Genomic DNA, 20637 nt, shown 5'->3' with positions numbered 1-20637 from the left:
CTTATTATTCCAAGAATTAATAAAATAACAGTGGGAGGTCAAGCTTTTAGTTACAGGGCCCCTAAACTGTGGAATGGTCTGCATGCTACTATAAGAGATGCCCCTTCGGTCTCTGCTTTTGAATTCTGACTGAAGACTCACTACTTCAGTTTAGCATATCCTGACTAGAGCTGCTGATTAACTGTACAGACTGCATCTCTGTTGTTAGTCATTAGCACTAAAACATAAGTAACATGATAGTTATAATTGGATACCAACCCTCACCTATTCTGTTTCTCTTCTCGGTACTCAAATGTGGCACTTGGTGCCACGGCCCACCTGCCAAGTTGTTTTGCCTGTCTAAGGTAAAGTCACCCCTGATGGAGGATCGCAGGAATCGTGGGGTAGAGGGGTCCTTTCATTGGATTGACTGGCCCAGCGCTGTTTCAGCTGTGGAATGGCCAAATGGGGAAGGCAGTTTGATGGCTGAGGTCTCCAGGACTCTAAACATATCCAAATCATATCATGTGATATCATCTACTGTTAAATTCTGATCCATACTTATAAATCTTTTATTTTTATACCGTATTGAGGATTTGTTCTGTTCTGTGAATTGTACTGTATTATATTGGCCCCCTTCTTTTTGACTCACTGCATGCCCAACCTACCTGGAGAGGGGTCTCTTTTTGAACTGCCTTTCCCAAGGTTTCTTCCATTTTCTCCCTACAAGGGTTTTTTTGGGAGTTTTTTCTTGTCTTCTTAGAAAGTCAAGGCTGAGGGTCTGTCAAGAGGCAGGGCCTGTTAAAACCCATTGCAGCACTTGTTGTGCTATTTTGGGTTATGCAAAAATAAATTGTATTGTATTGTATAATGTAAGCAGGAGACTTCTTGGGTGGTGGAAAAAATAAGTCTGTTGCAGGAATTACAGTTGGGAAGAAAAATGATGTAAACTTATTCTGAAATCAAAATTCAGTTATATGTAAATGAGGTTTAAAGGAAAAATCAACACCAACAGTGTACAAACTGAGATCAAAATGCAAAAGTTACAAAAAAGCAAAGCAGTGTAATAGAAAAGCACTAGTTCAGAGTGACATCTGAAACAGAAAAATACAAAAATCAATTAAGTTTAAAACAAGCATCAGTTGATTGCTGAGTAATTGCTGTCACATAACAAGAATAAGCAAGAGCAAAGCAAGACATAGAAGAATTACACCAAGATGTGAAGACAGAAGGGGTGTGGACAAAGGCCGAATAGGGTAGTCACAGTCAGCCAGGCTTTGCATTGTGGCAACTACTCAATAGCATGGTACATACTGTTTAACGGCAAAACCAAATAACTCAGAAGAAACAGCGGTTAATCTTTCTATCTTGCAGATTTAAGAGAGCGGGATCAAGTCCATGCTGATTCATTGGCCGTGTGAAGTTTGCACATTCTCCCCCTATCTGTATTGCTTTTCCTCAAGGTATTCTGCCTTGTTTCCCACATCCCAAAGATGTGCAAGGTTTTCTTGACTTGGTAATCTAAATTATTCCTGTAGAGGTAAGTGTGCCTTTCAGAGGATTGGTGTCCTACCCATGGCTGGTTCCTGTCTTGTTGCCGATGAGGCTGGATATGATCTCCCAGGAAACCTGAGTATCCAGTTTTACAAAATGTTTGAACAAATCAACATTTACCTTCTATTGGACATGCCAGTCTTTCCTGCATGCGGTGACTGCCCTTAGTGCTTTAAACCACTTGTGAAACATCTAAAACAAAATGCAGCAACTTTGCTTAATAAATCACACATTTTTATTTCTTGCATTCTGCAAAGGGGTGAATAGGCTTTTTACAAGACTGCTACTTTTGTTTTTGGGTTGACCAGAAAACCTTTCATTTGTTTGAGCTGCAGCAGAGGTTTGCTTTTAAAGGCTTAAAAGAACAAATTAATCCACTAACATTTTTAACATGCAATGTAAAACAGTGTGCTTACTCATATTATCGTCTCCTGATAATATGTAATTATTAAGCAACCATTAACCTGCCCTAATGTTAATGTGCACTGCACACCCACCCCTATGTATCATGCCACCACTAACCTTGAAAAGTTTCTGTCTGTGGATTTTAAATCATTATAAAATGCAAAGTGCATTAAACCAATATTAGAATTTAATGTAATGGAGCCTGTGAAAAGCTACACTGCTGGAATGTTTTCACATGCTGCAAAGTATAACCATATGTTTTGATCTGTTTTCTAATTCAAAAATAAATAACAAATTCTGTACATATTCTTCTACTATGTTTATATAAGTAGTATTATAAATAACTGTACACTATACTGTATGTGGCATTTTATATGCTGTTGCATTTTTTGTGTGTGTTTGTCTTTTGTTGAGGTTGTATTACTGCCATTATTCTGAGGAGACCTCCAAACAGAATGTCATAGTGCTCCATAGACACGACAATAAACTTGAATTTGTAGATTTGGGTATGGCCTGCCTTAATATTTGAGGCTCTAACACTCAAGGGAAGAAAGCAGGCTGGGACCGCATGAAAAAAATATACGGAATCTTGATCGATCCAGGGCCTTTGAGAGGTTTTAACACTAGTGACAATGTGATCTTGGGTTGATCTAACTGCAAGAGGGTCTTAGTCAAAAACAAGCACTTTCAAAATGACAAGGGAATGCGACAAGGAAGTGAGCAAATCACAATGCATGACTGCTAGTGAGTCCTCTACAGAACTGAGAATTTCTTAAGTTACAAACAGTCCTTTTAGATAGATGGAAAGAATGAGGCAACAGGCAGAAAAAAAAAATAGAAAGAGAATAACGGTTAAGAAGTTAGGCCTGATTTCAGCAACTTCACCTCGTACGATTTTTGTAATGGGCAAACAGGAAGTGTCTGGAGAATGTGATGTAAATAAGAAGAGACATGTTGCAAATTCAGAAAGAGAAGAATACAAGCACGATATGGAAGTGTGCTCAATTTGTTAAATGTAATAACTGCTCTTATGACAAAACCCACTGTCATCATTCAAAAAGACATCTAAGTATATCCCAGGAAGCAGAACACTGTCAGTTCTATCACAAAAGATAGTTTAAACAAGTAAAGAGAGAATGATCTCAAGCTCATCAATTTAAAATATAAATGTAATAAGTATACCAAAAATGGTATACTACTATGTAACTGTTTTAGCTACTTCTAAACTCGCTTTGTGTGTTTTAGGTTCAAGTTCAAAATGTGGCATAGCTGTGGTGGATTAGGTGGAAATTACTCAATAAAAAGGGTTAATGATGGCAACAGCCAAACAATGCTGGTGGGAGAACGATGCAAACATCTATAGAAGAATGAGGGAATGACGGTGTGTATCAAATCATTTTTGAATTTTTTTCTTGGAAGAATTATTTTGATCTCGAGATTGTACAGCATCTCATGTAATTTTTATTATCACAATGTGTATTCCAACTCAAACTGAATTGCAACACTGTCCAAAAATAGGCAATTTTTAGTATTGCTGCCTCACTAATCCAGTGTCCTCAGTTAAAATTTTGACTCCCATAGCCCTGAATTGGATTAAAGGCATTTCAGAATGTTTTATTATGTTGTGTTATATTAATATTATACTCAGAAGAAAATGTAAAAGAGTGTTCAGTTGGCAAGAAGTTGCCAGGGGTTAGGTCAGCACCAAAATGACACAGGCCAGGTAAGGTATTTGACCAACCTCCATTGAGCAGAATGAACCTCCTCTCGTCTCCTCTCATTTTCCAACACATATCAGAGTCTCGGTCGCTGGAGCAACAGCAGTGAGACCCATGCATCTCTTTGCATTGCCACACTTGTAAACTCATACTTTGGTATCCCAAGGCATTCCCAGGCCATCTGGCAGATATAATCCTCTCCGTGAGCTCAATGTATTCCCTGGGGTCCTTCCCAGGTGGTCAGGCTCATAAAACTCTTCAGGTGGCATCCAGAAGGCATCCATATCAGATCCCTGAACCACCACAACTAGTTCCTCTCCATGAGGAGGGTGAGCAGCTTCACTCTGAACCATTGCCGGATATCAGGTTTTTTTTTAACTCTGTCTCTAAGGTTGAGTTCAAGAGATCGTGTGGTGAAAGCTCATTTCGGATGCTTGTAACTATAATCTTGTCTTTTTGGTCATTACTTAAAGCTCATGACCATACGCAGGTGAGTGTAGGACCTTCTGGCTCAGCTTTTTCTTCACAACTATGGATCGGTAGAGTGACTGCATAACTTGTGCTTGCCTCACCAATCCATCTGTAGATTTCACTATGCCTTTTCTCCATCACTTGTGAACAAGACCCTGAGATCCTTAAAACCTTCTGGTTGAGGCAGTAACTCACCTCTCACTCAGAGAGGACAGCCCAACTTTTTCCTACTGTGGACCATGGCCTCAGATTTGGAGGTGTTTATTCTCATCCTTATTGCTTCACACTTGGTTGCAAACTGTTGCAATGCATACTGAAGTTCACAGCCTGAGAGAGCGAATAGGACCACATTGTCTGCAAAAAGCAGTGACGTAATTATATGGCCACCAAACTGGACACCATCCCCTCCATGACTGTGCTTTGAAATTCTGTCCATGGAAATTACAAATAGGATAGAAGACAAAGCAGAGCCCTGGTGGAGCCCCACACCCAAAGAGAACAGTGTTCTCACTGTGTTTATACAGGGAGCAAATTGCCCTTATTAAAGGTGTCAAAACCCTGTACTTTACCAATACCCCCAACAGAATCCTTCAAGAAACACAGTCATACACCTTCTACACAAAACACATATAATCCAACTGGTTGTACACCCATGTCCCTTCCAGAAACCTTATGAGGTTAAAAGAGCTAGTCCACTGCTCCATGGTCTGGACAAAATCCACATTGCTCCTCCTAGATCCCCCGGCATAAGTTTTCCCAGAGTGGCTGAGGAGTGTGAGCCCCCCGATAGTTGTAGCACACCCTCCAATTCCCCTTTTAAAAATTGGGACCACCAGAGTGGACCACTATGGAGTGGTAGACACTGTTAAGCATGTTTCCCTTGAAGTGAGATTAATTGGGGTACAAGTGCAAAAAAGAAAGAGTGGCAGCCTGGATAGAAACATGTAGAGTTTGCCAAGATTCTTGAAGGCAGTAATTTAAGGTGAATGCAGGAAGTACCAGAGCCTCCAAACTAAGGCTTACCATGTCTCTCCTCTACCCCAATGTACCATTAAGTATTTTGCTCCATCCTTGCTTCACCCACAAACGGGGCCACAGAAACAGTCCCTAAATGTCATCATTTTGATAATGACCGTTCAGTAGGTAATTAAAGACTTCTCAAAGAAAGAAAGAGAGACAGAATGAAAGTGGAGAAGAGAATCATAGCTTCCTCACTCATTTACAAATGGACCATTAAAATGTGTGTATTGTTAGTAAACCACCATATCTGTCTTCCATCTTACTAAACAAAATCTAATTAAACCTTTTTTCGGTTGTCACTTACAGATTCCTTCAAAGTAGAAATGTGGTGTTTTCCCCCAGAACATTAGACAGTAGGTGATATATGAAATGCCAAGGTATCCAAATCATCTACACAACGTGAAAGACAAAATAATACTTTGATAATTTAGCAATCACATAGACAATGTCATACTGTGGGTAATGATTATTTTATTTTGGATATAATGTGTCTTTTTTATTTATTGTATATATTTCTTTTCTGATTAACATGGGTTCAAAATGTTTCACATTTACAGTCTAATGTATTTTACCATCCTTAAGAGTAACACATTTGCATACTGTACAATCTGGTCGGATATCTGGCAAAGGCCACAGCATCTTAACCATCAGAGAGAGGCCTTACCAAACAACAGGAAGGAAAAGAAGCAAAATGCATACAGCATAGTCAGTCATTATATGAACACAGCACCATATGGCAGATTCAGAACTCTAAGCAAGCCCAGTAAACCTAATCAGAAGACCCCAGGAAAAAGATCAGGGTGCGTTTTTATTGGTGACATATTGAACAAGGAGAGATGACACTTCACTCTGTCTTAATTAAAGTTATGGCTTGAAAAAGATAAACAATACGGATACGTTTTCCTTTTCCCCATGAACAGTCTCCAACTGCTGCTTTTGAATTTACTTTCACTTCTAGCTATGCCAAAAGGAATAATCCTTCCCACATGTCCTGAATCACCCTGTGTCTCCTATCCCAAGGACTGACCCTAAGGGGAGAGCCTCATTGAATGCTCAGTGACTTCTCTCTATCCATACAAGTAGCAGGTCTACTGAGATGTACTTTTGGATCTTCCTATCATCCAGAAGGTGAACTCCACAAATTCTGTGGTGGAAAAATATTTTAGCCACTCGTGTCCAAAGTCTCAACAATAGCTTACAACCACACATGAAAATGGCAGTGAACATTGTCAGGTAAACTGTCTGTGAGAACATATCTCTCACTTCTCCATCACTGGCCAGTACAATACCCACAATACTTTCACTGCTACAGAAGTTCACCTGTAAGTCTCAATTATCTCTCTCTTCTCCACCTAGGGCAGCTGATTACCCCTTTATCTGAAGAGTAGCCACTCTTTCCCAGGACTACACTATGACCTTAGGTTTGGAAGGACTTATTTTCCTTAAAACTATACCACATTTAGCTGCTAGCCATTGTACTGTGTACCAGAGTGGGCTGTTAGATGAGACTAAAAGAATAATATCATCTTTACGAGGGGCAGTCAGAAAGTTCCTGGAATTGTGATATAGCGGGAGAGTGATAGATCAGATTAACTGAAGTTGATTTCCCCAATTTGCACATGAACTTGATGTTAATATGTTCGAACTACGACACTGCACCAAATGACTATTCACACGTCTAACTCAAATGATAATTAAAACAATACTACACGCTGAAACCAATCCAGACCAGTTGTAACTGGTCTATAGACTGCTGCACTCCTCTCCACAACAATATGTGTGTAAAAATCTCTCTCAATCTCTCTCTTTATCACAATTCTAGGAACTTTTTGACTGCCTCTCGTAAAAAAAATGCAACTCTCAGATATTTAAAATGGATACTGATCAAGCTAAACTTAATGTCCTGTGTGTGAAAATTGTAAATATGAGAGACAACACAAAAAAAACTTGTTCTACAACAACTTTTAACATATTTTATACATAACAATAAGAATGTGAACACAGCTACTGGAACCAATTTGTCTGTAACAACAAACCCTGAGCAAAACATTATTAATGCAAGATACCATGAGTGCACAGTCAAAAATACTTCCTGAGGTCCACAAAATATGTGTTAATAGGATCTGTGGACTTCCATATATCTATGCAAGTACTAAGTGTTGGTCTATTGTCCCAAAGACACCAAAGAATCCTGATTAGTGCTCCTCAGTCCTCTGGATTAAGCAAGTTTCCAGAGTCTCCATTCTAACAGACTGGAAAAGATTTTCCTGGGGAGATGAAGGATTGTGCCATCCTCAGCAATTAGCATTTCCCCTCTGGTCACTCTTTGTTGAAAATGAAGACCATTAAATCAACCTACCATTCCAGTGTTACTTTCCCTGTCGCAAACCATTACAGAAAAGGTGTGATAACCAAAAGTTGCCATGATCTACCAGATCCTCCACAATTTTTCTTTTGTTATTGTTGAGATTCTTAATCAGAGTTTTGGAAATTGTCCCGAATCAACCAATGATTGTGGCACTATTTCCAATGAGGAGGCCGTGTTTACCAAATTCCATAAAGTGCCCGTCCCCCTTTCAACAATATTGCAATAGTGGTGTCAGTGCTTCCATACTTTTGACAAGAACAGCACCTAGTGATCTCCTGACTATCCTTCCTCAGTTGGCAAATAGTTTCCCAAGGTTTGCTCAAGGCCACCCAGAATTCATTCTACATGACCTCACCAAAATCCCACTATAGTAGTTACTGCCTTATTGCTCCAGTGGTACTTCTCAGTCAAGTCCAGATATCTGTTGTACTTTAAAAAGATGGTCCATAATTTTATTAAATATTTTTAAGCTACGCTACAAAACCATTTGTTGATTTTTGGTTTTTAGATGGCAAATACTAAATAGCTTTCTTATCATAAGTAATCACAGTCCGAAAGGATAAAATGATTTTTCTAATACCAAAACTAAACAGTCAAAATGAAACAAAACATGGTTGAAACTCAGAATCAGATATCAAAAACCAGAATACTGAATCAAAGTTTTCAAAATTACTGGTTTTCTATTGAAAGTTATGTTCAAGTACTTTATTATATAAGCTGTCATAGAATTCTTTTAAATAAATCTAAAGTCACTCTGTAAAAGGTTCTATATACAGTATATACACACATATATTTTTAATTCAGTAGATCTATTGGAGAATGGCAAGTGACCTCTTTGTTTGTCTTGAGCCACTCTGACTAGACAAGGACAGTCATTATTAGATAGGCATAGATAAGAACCAACAGCTAAAGAGTACTTAATCATCCTATAGACTGAAAAAGTAAGAAAGCTGAGGTAAACAAATAATCACATAGTTAAACTTTTACTATGTTTTAGGTGAAGCTAGAAGTGATTCTATATATATTCTATAATACTAGAGTACTGTATATATGAGTATACATATGTACTGTATAAACAGGGGTTAGCCACTCAATCATAAACACTTGATTCATAAAGTGGTGCTGACTGTCCCTCCAAAAGGTTCCTTCATCTCAAAAAGAGGACTTCTGAAGCTCTGTTAGAGTGACTAATGGGTTCTTAATCTCCTCCCTGACTAAGGCCCTTGTTGCCAGGTTACTCAGTTTGGCCATACAGCCAACTCTAAAGATTCCTGGTGTTTTCAATCATCTTCCATTCTGCAATTTGTAAGGCCACTGTGCTCCTGGGAACACTCAGATCTTTAAAAAAATGGTTTTATACACTTGCCCTGACTCACAGTCATTTTACTGTGGAGGTCTACAGAGAGTTCTGTGAATCTCATGTTTGAATTTTGTCCAGACATGCAGTGTGAATTGTTGGACCTTATATACACAGATGTGTACCTTTCTAAACAAAGTACACACATTACTGCTTACCACAGATGGGCTTCAAGTTGTAGACAATTAAAGCAAACAGGATGTACCTGAGCACAATTTGGAGTGGCACAGCAAAGGGTCTGAATACTTATTGTGGCCTGTTGGCAATATTCACACCAGCTTCATACACCCGACACAGACAGATGTAGACACAAGTTCAGCACAACACACGTTTTTAATTTTGTTGTGGTAAACTCTTCCCCAAGTGTTTCCCACCACCAAAGCACAGTACATGGTTCAGAGCACACAAAAATATATATATTTTTCTTCCCTTTCTTTCCACCTCTACTCCTCCTCCAGCAAGGACAGGTGGGAGGTGGAAGCTCAATGGAATAGGGCTCAGGAGACCCTGCGGCACCCCCTGACGTCAACCCCCAAACCCAACAGGGTTTAGCTACCAAACTCGAATTCCCAGTATGCCCCGTGGGAATCCAAGTTGCCGTAGCAACCCAGGGGAGCTGCCAACTAGTGATCTGGAGGAGGTAATGCCCTGAGCACACTCTCTCCCCCTTTCTTTCAATTTCGGAGGCATCCCAGTTGGGCAAGGGCACCAGCTCTCCAGCACATTATATAAATGAGAGATTTCAGTTTTTAATTTTTAATAAATTAGCAAACCTTTCTGAAAACATGTTTTCACTTTGTCATTATGGTTTATTGAGTGTGAATTAATGGAGAGAAATGGCAAATTTATGAAATTAAAATTAAATCTACAACATACAGTAAGAGTGTGCAGAAAGTGAAGGTGGCCAAGTACTTTATGAATCCATTGAATTTCCCATATAAACTCTGCCTGTTTTCCCAGCAGTAACATAATATCACAGTTCCCATTGCCATCTGTCTACTCATATCCTTCATCATACTGGCAATATGAGGGGCAGTCAAAAAGCTTTGAGCTGATCCTGAAAGGGATATTCTACCTGTAAGTGGTGAAAATGTAACTCCTGTGTACCTCCTGTGTACTAATATAAGGTAATTGCAAGTTCCTAACATTCATGGTCTCTAGTGTCAGAACCAGGCCAACATGTATACCAAAAATGCCAAATTAAGTTCTATTGTGTTACTGAATTTTTAATACTAGAAAAAAATACACCTTTGCATATTTATTATTATATTATTATTGTATACCAGAATCTGAACCTGTCCCCTTAATATGCCATAATAAGGAATTCAGCTGTAGCAGGATTTTTACGTCAATAACAGAAGAACATTTTGCCAATAAGAAGGGAAATACAATGCAGAACTGAGGAGTGATTTTGTGTGACAAAGCTGACACTATATGGATTAGTTATCAGTCAACAAAATCCATTCTCTGAACCCACATTTTATCTAGCATGGAGCAGGATATAAGTCTGCCTCAATGTTCTAGAGTCAAAATGTCAGCATGTGTAAACTCTGTATTGTCGTGTTCTTCTAACATTGTGTTGAAGAAGGTAGCTGTTGCAATAAACATGTCCCTCTGAAGTGTGAATGTGGTTTAATTGTTTAGTTTCAGTTGGCTAAACAACATATTCTCATTTTCAACATCCATGCTACTGCATTATAATGTTTGCTTGTTTTCTATGTTCATAAAAGTAGTGTCTCCTTTTGTGTTGCTGCCACTGTTTCCCTTTTGAGTATACTTCTTTAAATCTAATGGACTATAGTTTGGGATTGCAGTGTGCATCTGACAGGATTGGGTTCTGGACGTGGTTATGAAGAAATACACTGAGGATATATAATTAGGGGCAAAGTCATATTTTGAGACACTAAGTCTTCTCCCCATATTCTTTAGCAAGACTGTTATTTCAGTGATAATCTTGGGTGTTCATAGTAGAAATGTGATGGTGCAGGTCAGCTTCGCACTCCAAGCTGATACTAGCAAGCCTCTTGAATCCACTACCACCAATAACATACCTGAGGATGAGCCATTGGAGGAGGACACAACACACAAGCATAACAAGGGGTACGTGCAAAAGTGCTCTGAAGCTTTTATTAAAAACAATCAAAAATCAAAACAGTGTTCAAATCAAAGTGCAGTGCTCAAAACTCTTCAATAAATAAATAATCCTTTAAAATTGAGGCAGCATGGCAGGAACCTATCCTTTAAAAATGCAGTCCCTGGTGCTTCCCTTTGAAAACGCAAGTCCCCTCAGCTAACCCCAAGCGGGTCATTGCAGCCGAGGAAATGACTAAGTGGCAGTTGAGCCCACCTTCTCTGTCTGATCCTAGGCTCGGACCCCTGTAACCTTCTGTGGCATGGCACTACACCAAGCCTCCACCTCCCACTGCCAGGCTCACATTCCTATGGTTCATGGCTCCCCCGCAGGATGCCTCACTGAGCTTTCCAATTCCAATTCAAGTTCTGCCTCTTTCCAGCCGTATGCAGTGAGTTGCTCCAATCAAGAAGTACATCACTGTCCAGTTCCCAGATCGCTCAGCTGGAATGACCTCCTTCAGCCCCTGAGTGTCGGCTGCATGCTCCCCGAGGGACATCCACCTGGCTGCCTGCCTTCTCCCTGTCTCTCTCTCTCATTCATCCTCACCTGCTTCTGCCACCTCTTGCCTTCTTCTGTCCTTCCTTTGACCTCCTTCCTTCCGATCTGCCATTCTTTCTTTATCCTGCCAATTGGTCTCCCTTTCATTTTTCATTCATAATTTTTCATTGTCTACTGCAACAGGCATTTTGAACATGACAGGTTTTATAGAGCCACATTCATAGCCACAATACAAACATTTAAAGAAGTCCTTGCTGCATATGGCATACTAAAGTTTGAAAACCTTTAGCTCAGATTGCAAGGGGTGTTGAAGAATGTGTGTGCTAAATATATATGCTCCGTTCTACACCTGGAGGTGGCTTTATGCAAATGAACCATTCAGCAAAAGCAATTGATGGCACCATGAAACAATATGGTGGATAGATGACTGACGAAGAGGCAGTGTCTTAGACAGGATAAAAGAGATGCATTCATGTTTGCCATGTGAAGTAAGGTGTGAAATGGAAAGAGAAAGTTTGGCAAAGCTCAATGAAGATGCAAAGCTAAATGGTTAGCAAGCGTACTATAAACCTCTAGTGCTGGGGCCAGATGCTGTGGCTGTGGGTGTCACAAGAAGCAAAAAGGGAGGTGGAGAGAGAAGAAGGAGGCAGAAGTGGCATCCTCGGGTCCAAGACAAGGGGGACAGATGGCATAAGTTTAAACTTGATGGATCCCCTAAGAGCTACTCCGGTGCAATATACATTTATTAAATACGTAATAAACAAATTGTTTACATTTACTTATATGTCTGCTTAATTTGATTCCCAGTAATAAATGAAAGTAAAACAGGATTCCGTGTTAGCACTTTTTTGTCTGCCTATGGCTATACCAAAAAAAAAAGATAAAATACATGCTTGAACATATACAGTAACTGATGAAAAACAGAAAGGAAATACCTGAATGAACAACAATAAAATAAGTGAAAATTGCAAACATATAATAATGATAATAATATATACTCTCATTTCACATTATTTCTAATCATTACCCGTTTCAATTCAAAAATATACACATTCCTGTAAAATAGTGTCAATCAGCAAAAGCAAAGTCACTAGAAAAAGTGGATGTTGATCTACAGCAGGAATGGTTTACTCATGCACAATTGTATGTAGTATGTTAAACTAAGCAGTGCCAGTGACATAATAACTTACAGTAATTATTGCTTGAGTTGTGACCATTATTCAAGGTGATGTACAACATTTGAGATATAATTGATTTGTTTTTCCAATTGGAGCACAGGAAGGTAAAGTGACTTGCTCATGGTCACAAAGTGTCAGTAGCAGGATGTGAACGCACAACCTCTGGGTTTCAGTCCATAGGTGCAAAGCCTTATCCACTACACTACCCATCAACAACATTAAAAAAAAAAAAAACACAAAAAAACTGCAAATATCGTTTAGAACCAAGTACTTCTGATGCATTCATTTAACTGATGGCACTTTCGCTGAGGCCCATTGTCATAAGAAATGTATGAAATTTGGGTAACACAGCTAGTGACCCTATTAAACATAAAGACACTCAGCCTTCATTAGTGAGTTTGAGTTATTTTCCTCTTTTTTTGATCTGAAGTTAAATATAACTTGAGTTATTTTTCTGCTTGTTTTGATCTGGATTCAAGGAAATTTAACTATAAAATATTTTTTAATTAAAAATGTGGAAATTTAGGACTTCTACGTTTTATTACTTATCAAACCGTGCTACTGCTCTTACATGAAAACACAATTCACCAAAAGGCATTTGTTGTACGTAAGAAAAACTAAAAAACATGCACAACCACACAAAAAACTACCTATAATTACTTGTTAAAATCCCCAAGTGCAATATTAGGGGAAAGGGTGGGAGTTACAAATCTCTCTTTTAATTGTGCCTAGTGAGAATAAAGTATTTAATTTAAAATTTAAAAAAATGGTTGTACTTCAAAATATTTCAGTTCCTGGAGGTGGTATGTCAAGAAAAAAAGGTTAAAAACCCTTGGCTTAGGAATATTTAGTGATATTTGATAGCAACATATGTGTCCAGAGTCTGCCCATGTTACAGATTTAAATTGATTAATTGGTCTGCTATTACGTGAAATCATGCTGTGGGTCTACTGTTAGCAATAATTGAGATCCAAGATCATCCTCCATTTCACAGCATTGGTTTTATATTAGTTGGGGCCCTGACCGACATGGAAGAACATTTTGGAAGGCTTTAGCTTAAAGTTTGAGAATCCTGATCTTAGTTATTCCATTAATGATAGCTAAGAAAGATTGAATTTATGATTCTTGCTTTTGATTTTAAGATGATTTGAAGGACAAAAGTGTTGATATTTGTAAACATAGTGTGGACAAATTTAAATATCACAGAAGAACAACCTTCTTAGCTTGTCACTTAAGAGGAAAACATGCATGATTCCGCTGTTAAAAACTGTAACGTTAAGCAGCTAAATCTGTGCAAGACTACAATCCAAGAATGTTCACCTCAATATGTCCATGAATGAAACAAAAATCTCTAACTACCACTATTTATTGCAAAATGGATCACCTCAGACTGCAGACCACTAAATATAGTTGAACATACAGGGAAGAGTGACAATTCGTACACATAACCTTCACATGGGTCAACTGTGTCCCGTATGAAGGATTTATATGAAAGACACAAGTCTTCACCATTTGAGCAGCTAAGACATTGTACAGCAGCCACATTCACAGCTGACTACTGGTCATTGCTGAACCACCTTGGTTAAACACAACTAACTGACATTAATCAAGTGCCATTTTGCGAATGATCACGATTAAAAATTTAAATCATTTGACAGCCCTACTTTTATCAGATTCATGCGATTAGTACTGTACCCATCTGTGCTGGTTTGCCACAATGGATGTGTATAAATGATAGAGTTTGCACAGCATAGTCATGTACTGTAAGTGCTTAGCCACATTTCTTTTACCATCATTCTGAAGTGTGAGCATTGCCATCTTGCATCTGAATGTAAGACGTATTCAGAACTTCCTGTTATGGTTCTTCTAAAATCCACTCAATAACTGTCTGTTGTCACCTACAGTAACAACTGTCAGCAAGGCCCCAGTTTTCTCATGCTGAAATAAAACACTGTCCTCCATCAGCTTTGAGGAATTACGACCTTCTCCTGTGCTACACAAATTGTGAGGGAATGCTGGCGTTGCCTGTCTGCTACCATCCTTAGGAAGAACTTCAGCTTTGTTTTCAGGCTGCATTTGCAACTCTCTGACTTTCTCTAGTACTGGTGCCCCTGCCCATTTCCTTTCCCAGGGTACACAGTTTACTACCATTTAGTTGTGTCCTACTTTCTACAGTATAACTTATATTACTACTGCCATTAGGTCTTTCCTCCTCTGTCTTTTACGTCTTTGATTTACCTGTTCAATTTTCCATGCCTACCAAGAAACATCATCAAAATAAGTGCAATGGAATTTTCGATTGTAGAAGAAGTGAAAATGAACATATCTGAGAATCATAGATAAGCTGTGTAATAAATTGTAATCACTTAACCAAGTTGCTGTTACTTAGCATGCACCTGGAATATGCCATCAATCTACACAAAGGAAGGCACATACATGTAATTTGTAAATAAGTAGCCAAAAAATATTTAGTACGAAACAAAATTTGTGTGCCATAACATAATAAATGACAGCTTCGATTGGAATTAATTTTACACTTGTGATATTTAGAAAAGTTATAATCTAATCAAATTCAATGACAGGCAATAGAATAATCTTTAAAATATTAGATTTTTGCGATCTTTTGCCCTCTGTGTAACCTCAGCATTTCTCCTACACATGCAAACTCCGCAGAGGACACACACTCTGGTCTCCACACTTCGAAGCAGAAGCGCTACCACCGCACCACTGGGCTGCCTATACATATTTTACACTACCGTTTAAAAGTTTGAGGTCACCCAGAAATGTTCATGTTTTTGATAAAAAGTCATACTTTTAATTATGAAGATACTATTAAATTAATTTTAAAATATAGCCAAGCATTGCTAGTCTTTATAATGGCTATTAATGCTTGAAACTGATGTTTAAGTTATTATTCACATATGGCTGCAAAGCCCCATTTTCAGCAGTGTCCTAATAGTAAACTCCCTTAGAGTTTAGAGTTTAAACTTATGTTTACATGCAATTGGTTATTAGAGAAACCTTTGTAATTTCATTAGCATTACTGTAACCTGTTATTCATTCACTTGAGCCTCAACATACTGGCATTCATTCCTAAAGTTAATTTCTGGGTTTGAAATGGCCATAACTAAACAGTTTTTGTTAAAAAATATACCTGTCTGTTACCGTCTTGAGAGAAAAGGGCAAAGAAGACAGAAAAAGAAATAGAAGGCTCAGAAGGGCAACTGCACAAGAGGATAAGGACATAAGTCTGTAGTTTGAGAAGCTAAAGCCTTGTAGGTCCTCAGTTGCCTCCTTCACTAAACAATAAACCGAATGTCAATGCCTATGTTCTTTTACCCATTTTAATCTGTTTCTTATATTTGCCAGTTTCTCCTATGGCTTAGGCAGTACGTTGGCGCAGTGGTAGTGCTGCTGCCACACAGAAAGGAGGCCGGGGTGTGTATCCTGTGTCCTTTTGCATGGAGTTTGCATGTTCTCCCCATGTCTGAGTGGGTTTCCACCAGTTGCTCTGGTTTCTTCCCACAGTCTAAAGTTATGCAGGTTAGGTGAACTGCTTCTGCCAAATTGGCCATAGTGTGTTTGGGATGTGTGTTTTTTACCCTGCAATGGACTGGCGCCATGTCCAGGTATTATTCCTGCCATGAACACTATGTTTGCTGGGACTCTTGGCTTGGACTAAGTAGGTTGGAAAATTACATGACTTAAAACTTTTTTTTTAATTCTTCCTCTAAGGTCAGCATCGTCTTTTATTTGATCAAGTATACAGTGCAGAATTATTTTACAGTGTATTACAGTAGATACAATATTATTTAACATTGGAATCCTGTACTATATAATTCAAATATTTGACTGGTTCAGTAACTCGACCTTCCTGTTGCGCAATAAGTTAAAATCTAACGTCTAAGTACATTTGCTTTATCTTTTGTGCACATGTCAAATTAAGGGTTTCCTGGGGCCATATGGGCATTTGTGCAGTTCTGCTCTGCTTCGAGTGATTTCAAACGGGAACGTTCGCCTGACAGCATTACTGCTCTTAAACGAAATGCATGCAAAAGGTTCATATTTATTTTGTCTGTGTGTTCAAATCAATTTCTACTACATAAAATAATTTCATTAAAATTCGGCAGGATTTTTTTGCATACGCGCCCCTAAACATTTGATAAGGGCTATACGAGCGATTGATTACCGTTTAAGGAACCCCTGCGATGAGGTGAGCCTTGACGCCATACCGCCGTACTGCACACACACATATCGGGCTCACCCACTAACATTCATCCTTTTTGGAGGTTAACTCCAGAGCTCAGAGTAAGTGCCCAGCAGTGGCTCTGAGTGCTGCGCCACCGTGCCACTCTGCTCGCCCTGTCCTTTTCGGTGCTGGTGGCACGAGTGCTGCCAAACGAACCAAGATATTGTTTATCTGACATCGGCGATCGTTTATTTTAGTTGCATGCCATGGTTATCTGCTTTATAAGCCGACCTATTGTTGTGGAGCAGTCCCGCTTTGAAATGTGAAGGAGGTGTATCTGGTTAACCAGCGAAACTTTTGCCCCGTCACCTCTGTATCTTGCACAGCGCCGTCAGTCCGCTGCATTTGAAGTGTTTTATCAGCGCAAAAGCAAGATTGACGCCTTCTCTTAAAAAAAAAGTACCAGCTTCCCTCACTGAAGACATGAGACATCTTGAAATACAAAAGGTATAAAGCTCTAGAGACCAGCACTAATACAGAGTGTGGCGCCAAAATATTTCAGGCAAAAGCGCAATGTTATGATATGTAGTGCCTTTCACAACTTGCATCATCAAAAAGCGCTTTACCAAGGAAACGCAAATATAGCATGAAACCGGCGTAGCCAGGTAGACTAAAAATTAACAGAATTTGTTTTCAGCGTTGCAGCCAAATAATTAAAAGGAAGCGTATCTATAATAATGCATATACATACATTATTTTACATATAAAATAGTCAAGCATTATAATGTTTTTTATCCCATGGTAACAGCAAAAAAACGAAAGCATTGCATTATTTCTAATACAACCAACTGACAACCGTTCCCGTTCCTTCGGAGTCATTTTTGACGTAATAACCCAGTCTTTAAAAGGAAACGAAGTAGCCAACAGTTAAAAGAAATAATAATAAAGCGCTAAGCGCGGCTTACCTTAACGGGCAAATCTGCTGAGTCCAAAGGAGGAAGAATATGGTGCTTTCAGTGTCTGTTACTTCATTGTCGGGTTGGATCGGGACGTGAAACCTTTTCAAAAAAAGTGACACTAGGTCTGTCCGGTCAGTTCCTCAATTCGATTTATAAGAGGAAGTAAAGTGAATAAAGAATGCCTCCTAAAACAGATCCGGAAGTTGAGATAAGAACTATGCAAAACTCTGCATTAACATTGAGCGGCAAGAGATATGAACGGCCCCGGCAAGAAAGAAAGAAAGAAAGAAAGAAAGAAAGAAAGAAAGATCAACTATATTAATGACAAGTAACTTAATTTGTTTCATCAGTAGAAGAAATAAATGGTATAACAAACAAAACGAAAGTCACATTTCTAGCAAGTTCATATGTCTGAATTGTATAAATTGCCTCATTAATGTAACACCTTTTTACAAAAGTAGCTAAATTAAAAGTCATGTTATAGATTTGACTGTTGACTTTCTAGGACAACAAACCTATTGAGCTAATCACATTGATTTCACTTTTTTCTTTCGAGATGTATAAATAGCTAAATGTGCCTGCTCAATAAGAAAATTAGCAGTCCAACATTCAGATAGGTTAGCCATAGTCCCAGAAACGCCATAAATAAATCAATAATTGCTAAAGACAATTTAAGAACTGAATGTTGAGTTAGCACCACAAGAAGTTCTAAAACGGAACACATAACAAGGTCGTTTTCCCCACAGAAACTAAGGGAGCAATTATTGACATATACAGTAGGCATCAACAGAACCAATGCCATGCAGCACATGCCACTGCAAATTCTCTTCTTCAACGGTGGTCCTCACAAATTCTGCCAAGCTGTTACCAGTGTCAGCCTCTCAAGTCTGCTCCTCCATGGTGCATCAGCTGTATGTTCGCCTTAGATAAAACAATCTGCTACATAAATAATTATAATAATTTTATTGGTTATATTCAACTAACACCGGGTCCTCCCTGCGTGGAGTTTGCATGTTCTCCCTGTGTCTGCGTGGGTTTCCTCCGGGTACTCCGGTTTCCTCCCACAGTCCAAAGATATGCAGGTTAGGTGCATTGGCGATTCTAAATTGTCCCTAGTGTGTGTGTGTGTGTGTGCGTTCCCTGAGGTGGGCTGGCGCCCCGCCCGGGGTTGGTTTCCTGCCTTGCGCCCTGTGTTGGCTGGGATTGGCTCCAGCAGACCCCTGTGACCCTGTAGTTAGGATATAGCGGGTTGGATAATGGATGGATGGATGGATGGATATTCAGCTAACATCCATATCCTATACAGCAAAGGTTCTCAACATTTGTACCACCCCCATGAACTGAAATGTTCTAATGTACCACCATTATTAGTAATGCATTACAGTTATTAGAAACTGAGCTTTTATTGGGTAAAATTAATGGCCATATTTTTAATCAGACCAAAATATTGTGTTTGAAGATCTTTTAAAAGATAGTTTTGTGGAGATTTCTTGTAATTTTTCTTAGGTACACTTTTTTTTAAATTAATGTATAAAAATAATTTGGTTTGATCAGAAATACAAATTAGAAAGCCTTACAATTCCGCACTTTTCACTTATAAAAAATATATTAGTCAAGGCTTCAGTTTCATGTGAGGCAGATGGTGAATTTCTGTTCAGAGTAACAACAAATAGGAGGCTTTTTATTGGCTTTGGGAGGATTTCAGCATTTATCTTATCATGTGCATGATAGATAGATAGATAGATAGATAGATAGATAGATAGATAGATAGATAGATAGATAGATAGATAGATAGATAGATAGATAGATAGATAGATAGATAGATATTAACTTAACAGTTTCTGAACATTCATTGAAAAATAAACACTGCTTAAAATCACATGTAAACTTTTTTAGGTCATTGTAACATGAATTAGAAAATATCAAAATAATTCAGAATATTTTAATTTGCTTTAACTCTTTGAAACTGCTTTTATGAAAGCACACTTTTCAGATCAGGCATATCAGGAAATCACTGTTAGGCTTTGTGACATTACACCAGTGTATGGACAGTAGCTGTTTAAGAACACTTGCTAAAGAGTAATATCAAATCCATAAGTCAAATGAATTCATATTGCAAATGTCACATTCCAAATCTTTCCTTCCTTTTTTACATTTGTCCCAACTTAATGTCTACCTTTGCCAAAACTGTCAATTTAAGATATTATTTCCAAATTCCCATAAACTATGAAGAAATATTTTGGGCAAAATTAAATAAGATGTCAAGTGAGATGATAAATTTTATTGACTAACTGAATGGATTACAATATGTAAGCTTTTCTTGGCAACTAAGGCATCCTTTTCAGGCCTTTTTGGGGCTGTTGCTTGAAGAATTTGCCTCAACTCCCTCAAAAGCTTGCATATTATAATCAGTTCAGTTAGCCAATAAAAGTGTCATTTTGCTTAACTACTCATTATATCCATAATGCCTAAAATGGTACAACACCCTGCTACTATGGACAAAATTAAATAAATAAGTACACAAATAAATGTTGCTGTGGGCTGTGACAATTAATACATAATAACAACATAAAATGTGAATACACTTAATTAAATGTGTTGTAAAATTTAGTTTTTGTGTTACTTACTTCTTTATTTATTTACTTACCTTTTTCTTAATTTTTTATGTCAGCGACACTGTACGCAGTGTAGCTCCACTGGGTGCAAAATTTCTAGCAACTATGTTGCCTGGCAAGAAAGTTTCAGTAGAGTGAAACTGCCACATTCACTTCTCAAAGCTGTTAGGGTAGGCTCTAGCAAGTACTTTT

The 20637-nt window shown here is 38.4% G+C and overlaps 1 protein-coding gene across 1 annotated transcript in view; it reads right to left on the bottom strand.

The window, feature by feature from the left end:
* plcg2 (phospholipase C, gamma 2) overlaps positions 1-17995 on the bottom strand; it is a 201546-nt gene extending 183551 nt beyond the window's left edge. The window contains exon 1 of the mRNA XM_039763474.1: positions 17837-17995. The gene's annotated coding sequence lies outside the window, so the exon portion shown is untranslated. The remainder of the gene's footprint in view (positions 1-17836) is intronic.
* Positions 17996-20637: the final 2642 nt, after the last annotated feature.

This window comes from Polypterus senegalus, chromosome 9 (genome assembly GCF_016835505.1).
Source record: "Polypterus senegalus isolate Bchr_013 chromosome 9, ASM1683550v1, whole genome shotgun sequence".
NCBI classification, from domain to species: domain Eukaryota; kingdom Metazoa; phylum Chordata; class Cladistia; order Polypteriformes; family Polypteridae; genus Polypterus; species Polypterus senegalus.
Note: the sequence above shows the minus strand (reverse complement) of the source record. Positions and strands in the feature narration are given on the sequence as shown.